The sequence below is a fragment of the Petromyzon marinus genome, unplaced genomic scaffold (genome assembly GCF_048934315.1).
Source record: "Petromyzon marinus isolate PM22_M1 ecotype Great Lakes invasive population unplaced genomic scaffold, UKy_Petmar_22M1.pri1.0 PM_G_Scaffold_4, whole genome shotgun sequence".
Classification (NCBI taxonomy): domain Eukaryota; kingdom Metazoa; phylum Chordata; class Hyperoartia; order Petromyzontiformes; family Petromyzontidae; genus Petromyzon; species Petromyzon marinus.
Genome location: NW_027422983.1, coordinates 3585533 through 3591978, shown reverse-complemented (window position 1 = coordinate 3591978; position 6446 = coordinate 3585533). Strand labels below are relative to the sequence as shown.

Below are 6446 nucleotides of genomic sequence, written 5' to 3'. Positions count from 1 at the left end.
CTTAGCATCTCTCCCGCTCTCTCTCTTATCTGCTGCTCTCCACCCGGGCCACCGGCCCCTCTGACAATGTCCACCTCCGCTCTTTCCCTGTCCATTGGCCTACGCACCTCTGCCTCTGCCCTCAATCTGGCCGCCTCTCTCTCCAATCGAGACCTGTTTACTAACATCCTCTCCACTCTATTATCTACCTCTCTAATTGCCCTCAATCTGGCCCCCTCCATGTCCCACACATGCCGCTCTGCCACCTGAACCACTTCTCCCACTCCCCTCTGCCTGACCGGGTCCCTCTCCCCCCGCCTCTCTCCCCCCCGTCCACCCCTCTCGCCCTCCCTCGCCCGCATCTCCCTCTCTTGTCCCCCCCGGTCCACGTTCTCCCTCGCTCCCAAAGCCCTGACCCCATCCTCCCGTTCCCCGCGCACGTCTCTCCCTCCCCTCCATCGAGCAAGCTCTCTCCGAGCCCACTGCTCCTCCTCTAGCCCCATGACCCCTTCTTCCAACCGTCCACCTCCTCCTGCCCCCTCCCTCACCCGCATCTCACGCTCTCTTCCCGCCCGCCCCCGCTCCACATTCTCCCCCACTCTCCATGGCCTCTCTCCACCCTCTCCTCTGCCCCTCTCAATTCTGGCCATCTCCCTCTGTGCCCTCTGCCTCACGAGCTCTCTCATCTCACCCCATCTATCTCCCCCTGGTCGATCCCCCCCACCCCCTGGTCCTCTCTGTCCTGCCCCATCCCCGCCTCTCCCCTCTCTCTCCATCGTGGTACTCCGATTGCGCTCTTCCTCCTGGCCCCTCCCGCAGCGTCTTGCCGGGGGTAGCGATGCACCACGCGCACCTGTACCACGACAATGGCCGCCGTCAACACCGACATCAACGACCGCCGTTCGCCAGTAAGTGGCAGTGACATCGCCGTGGCGCCCGTGCCAGGCCAGGTATACTTTGAGGCCACGTGAAGCGTCAAAGGCTCGCTGGAAGGAGGAAGTCGCGTGACAGACTCAGCAGTTGCGATGGGTTAACCGACGGATGGCTATCGATTAGAAATCACATATCCCCGAGTCTCACCTGTGAGTGGCACCGCCTCACGCTGTTGTGGATCCCCACGTGGCTCGGAGCCTCAAAAGCTCCGTGACTCCTGGGTGGTGATACAAAGACAAAGATCCCTCGTGTAGCCTTAACACACTGTTGGGGCAAGTGCTGTTAGCAAGTGTCAGCACCACCTATGAAGGCCGGAATGGTACACGAGGGGGTGGGTGGCCAGCACCGCGCCCGACCGCCTTTGTCTCCCCAGTAGCGATGTTTACGCACCGCACCAGGTACTCACTTGAGGCTGAGTCGACCTAGGGGAGGCCCAGAACCGGTTCAAATAATCGTCACTGGGTGTTGGCAGTGAGCGGGAATCAAACTCGGGTCGTCAGGTTCGTAGAGCAGCGCACTAACCGCTAGACTACCGCCACACACGTTACACACACACAGTGTACACACACACACAGTGTACACACACACGGTACACACACACACAGTACACACACACACAGTACACACACACAGTACACACACACAGTAAACACACACACAGTACACACACACACGCACAGTACAGACACATGTTACACACACACAGTACACACACGCACGGTACACACACACGGTGCACACACACGCACAACACGCACGCACAGTACACACACACGCACAGTACATACACACGGTGCACACACACGCACAATACACATGCACAATACACACGCACACACACACACACAGTACACATGCACGGTACACACACACACGCACGGTACACACACACACGGTACACACATGCACAGTACACACACACAGTACACACACACACACACACGGTACACACACACACACACACAGTACACACACACGGTACACACACACACAGTACACACACGTACGCACGGCACGCCCACACTCCCTCAGTCACGTGACTAAGGTTGACGCGCCGCCCCGTCTCCCGAGGTGACCTCTTGGCTCTCTCGTCTCTCCTCGACACGTAGATTTATTTCTTACTCTTACCTAGAAGCGTCATTGTCTGTCTCTGTGGACGCAACTTGCGAGGAATTGTACTCACAAACTGTGGGGATAACGTTTCAAAAAAACTGCCCAGATACCACGCGATAAGCCCCGTGGTGAGCCAGTGCTATTCCTATTTCCAATCCGTCAACGTGAAAGTAGTTCAATTAACTATTTATTACTAATCTACATATATATCAAAGGCAAAGTAATTGATTTATTAAAATATTTAATTTAACGTAGGTATAAAATAAAATAAATGTAATGTAGGTATAAATAAAATAAATAAAAATTTAACGTAGGTATAAATAAAATAAATGTAATGTAAAGCTAACCTGATTTCTAAATTCAACCACCTATCAAAGAAGAACCCAGTTCCACATATAACAAAACAAGATGTTAACAAAATCGTCATTAATCAGAGTAGCACCCCGATTTCGGACAATCTGAAAACAGTACTGGCTAGGGGACTAAATTTTGCTGTCACCCCAAAACACATACCAATAGATGATATCATCTCTCAGGTCGATGTAGCCCTCAAAGGCGTAGGACACATCCAAGCAGACGTTGCGAGAGCTGAAATAGCCACTATTCTTAAGAATGCTAAGAAACCCATTAGTAACATCAGCAAAAATGAACGCTCTGAACTCGCAAATTAAAAAAAAACAGAAGTGATATAGTCATCCTCTCAGCCGATAAAGGCAACGCTACTGTTATTATGGATAAAGATTCATACAACAACAAAATCCAGAATCTGCTCAACGATGGAAGTTATTCAAAAATAAAAAAATTACCCCACTAATAGCCTGGCGATAAAAACCAACAAGATCATCACAAGTTCGACCTCCCTAAGCGACCCAACTAAACGTCACTCCCTAAAACCTTCTGCTGCAAGACCCCGTAGATTCTATGGTCTTCCCAAGATTCATAAAGAAGGCACCCCACTTCGACCCATCGAATCCACGATCAACTCCCCTACCTATAGACTAGCCCGCTTTCTGTCAGATACCTTGCTGCCTTTCACTGGCAAGACCGCCTCAGCAGTACTTAACTCAGCCCAATTGGTCTCTATGGTCAAAGACGTTGTACTGTCCCCTGACGATATCCTTGTCAGCTTCGATGTGGTCTCTTTGTTCACCAAGGTCCCAGTACCTGATACCATTAAACTAATTGAAAATTTGGTCCTACATGGACTAGACCCCGACACACCTGCACTGGTTAGGCACTGCCTCAACAATACCTACTTTACTTGGAATGGCTCCTTCTACAAACAAAATGAGGGTACCCCCATGGGATCCCCCTTATCACCAGTGATAGCCACTATTTCCATGGAGAAATTTGAATCAGACGCCATCCAGACTTCCACCCTCAGACCTTCCCTGTGGAAGAGATATGTGGATGACACTTTCGTCATTTGGCCACATGGCCTCCCAGCTCTGAACCTTTTCCTACACCACATCAATTCCAGACATCCCGCCATCAAATTCAAAATGGAAGTGGAGAAAGATGGCAAGCTACCATTCTTAGATGTTCTGTTTGAGTGTAGACCTGATGGCCCATTGGGGCATTCTGTCAACAGGAAACCCACCCACACAGATTCCTACTTGAAACCTGATTCCCACCACCACCAAGCCCAAAATAATTCTCTCATCAAAACTTTATACCATAGGGCTCATTACATTTCAGACCAACACCACCTGACCAGTGAATTAAAACATGTACACCTGGCCCTCAAAAGGAATGGTTACTCTGACCGTACCATCCGCCAAGCTGTCTCTCCCTCCATACAGAAACAACACTTGATACTCCGGTCAAAACCATCACACTTCCATATATAGCAGGCGTTACTAAAAAGATTTCCAAAATTCTAAACAAACACAAGATCCAGGTCCGGTTCAATACAGTACACAAAATTCATGATCTGATCCCATCCGTGAAGGATGTCATTCCTGATGTACAGTAGCCCGGGGTTTACAAATTGAGTTGTACCTGCGGTGATTGCTATATCGGTGAGACAAAGCGACATGTCTCTGACCGAATTCGCGAGCACAAATCAGATTTGAAACACGGCAAAACGAATTCTTCTGCCGTGGATGATCACTTTTACAACGCTGTGGGGGATCACGATATAATTTTCTCCGATACCAAGGTTCTTTGCAAACCCACGGGCTTTTATCAGAGATTTGTTCATGAAGCAATTCAGATCTACAAACACAGACACAATTTCAACCGAGAGGATGGTTTCAAATTAAGCAACCATTGGAAAGGTGTTCTAAATCGAACTAAACATTAAACTCATTTCAATGGTACAGTATATTTTTCAAGTAGTGGTACCCCAAACTTTCGCAGCTCTTATAAATTCCCTTTTCACACCATCAATAGGTAAACTCCCCCTCCCCCCTTCTCCCCCCCGCGCCAAACGGCACGTACACCACCTCTTTCCTAAAATCCGCCAATCAAATGCTAATTTTTATGCTAATTTCTTTGTCAGAACACCTTGTTTGCTCGCACACAGTCTAAAGGTCCGCTGTCTGAGCGTGGTTGTGTTTCGCTAAATTCTCCTGTTTGATGAGTACTAGGTGCCTCGGTGAATGTATATGCTCTGACTTTAACATAGCTATTTCTGTGACCAGTTACAAGCTAATCACTCAGCTATTTCAATGCTAGATTCTATGCTAAGTCCTTTGTCAAGGGGTACCTCTGCGGATGTGTATACTTTAACTTAGCTATTTCAATGAGCCATTTCAATGCTAAATTATATGCTAATTCCTTTGTCAAGGCGCTTTGTGTTTTTCTTCTCACACAGCTTAAAGGTCGTGATCTAAGCGTGGCTTCTCCCACTCCAGCGCTGTCCTCCAGACAGTCTCGTCCCTTCACCTGATGAAGGCCGCTTGTGTTGTGGCCGAAACGTCGTGATTTTTTGTTATTTTATTTTCACCTACGTGACTTTACCCAATAGAACCAAAGAGTATGGATCCTAGCAGTCACGAAAGCTTTAAATCTAAAATTTATTTGTTTTGGCTTTTTTCTTTCTTGCAAGCATCATTTTTTTCCAGGGTTTTTCAGTGAAATAGAAGGGAATGCGAAGTTAACCAAAGACAAGAATCCAAGTCCCGGGCGAAGCTGGGTAGTGAAGCTCGTTACTAATAAACCCCAATGATCCTATCAAAATGAGGGATTTCAATCGGATCGTTGGGGGGGCACGTGCCACCCCACCCCCCACTGGCTCCACCACTGTCACACACTGGCATGGTTCACAGGTGGTGGTGTGTCCAGACCCACGCCTGGCCACCTTCACCTGCTCAGTATTAATGCTTCCTCACTCCACCAAGTAGTTAATTGAGGATCAATCAACACAGCCGAGGCTGCGTTTCTCTCTCTCTCCCCGTGGTTGTGTGGATTTCCTTCCCGATCCCCCGGTCTCCCCTCTACATGTAGAGAATGAACACCGCCACGCGTCTAGAGTGAACACCACCAAGCGTCTAGAGTGAACACCGCCACGTGTCTAGAGTGAACACCGCCACGTGTCTAGAGTGAACACCACCACACATCTAGAGTGAACACCACTACGCGTCTAGAGTGAACACCGCCACGTGTCTAGAGTGAACACTGCCAACGCGTCTAGAGTGAACACCACCACGCTGTTGACAAGCCCCACCTTACACCATTGGAAACCTCATTTGCCAGTAACAAAATGATTGTTTTTTTACCCTTTTATCTGGCAACAAAACTGACACCTTTTTTACAAGGAGTCATGTTTACATTGACCACAATACCTGCGGTCGGAACGCAAACACAAAACAACAACTCTGATAATGTATGTGGCACTGTGGTGCATTGTCTTCTGGTCCAACACCAACGTGAGACGAGGCTCTAAAGAAAGCTGTCTCGGGTGTGGACCAATCAATTTCAAGGACAGTGCCAATACATTATCAGAGTTGTTGTTTTGTGTTTGCTTTCCGACCGCAGGTATTGTGGTCAATGTAAACATGACTCCTTATAAAAAAGGTGTCAGTTTTGTTGCCAGATAAAAGGGTAAAAAACCAATTATCAAGTCCCACCTTGTTGTTATTGTTGTTGTGGGCAGGTCGCTTCTGATAACAAGAGCGGTATAGCAGCTCAAGTGGGCTTGGCCTGGTGAAAAAAATAAAAACTGCGTGAATATTTACAATAAAACAAAGTTACAAAGTGGCGAGCCGGGTGAAGACAAATTAAACTTAAGCAAGATAATTAAAATAAACGCAATCAGGCGAAGGCAGGAGGCAAGGCCCCGCGTGGCTAGGCCCCGCGTTGTAAAGTTCCAACCTGGACATCGATTCCCATGCTCGCTGCTACTCAACTGACATCCCTACGAGAGAGAGCGAGGCTCTACCTTGGTAAACAACAACAACCACCACCACAACCACCAC

The 6446-nt window shown here is 48.4% G+C and overlaps 1 long non-coding RNA gene across 1 annotated transcript; it reads right to left on the bottom strand.

Moving 5' to 3' along the window:
• Window positions 1–746: 746 nt before the first annotated feature.
• On the bottom strand, window positions 747–6173 carry LOC142916537 (uncharacterized). Its single transcript, XR_012936539.1, has 3 exons — window positions 6099–6173; window positions 1060–1129; window positions 747–832 (listed from the first exon to the last, which is right to left on the bottom strand). It is a non-coding gene; the product is annotated as an uncharacterized LOC142916537 (long non-coding RNA).
• Between the last annotated feature and the right edge of the window lie 273 nt (window positions 6174–6446).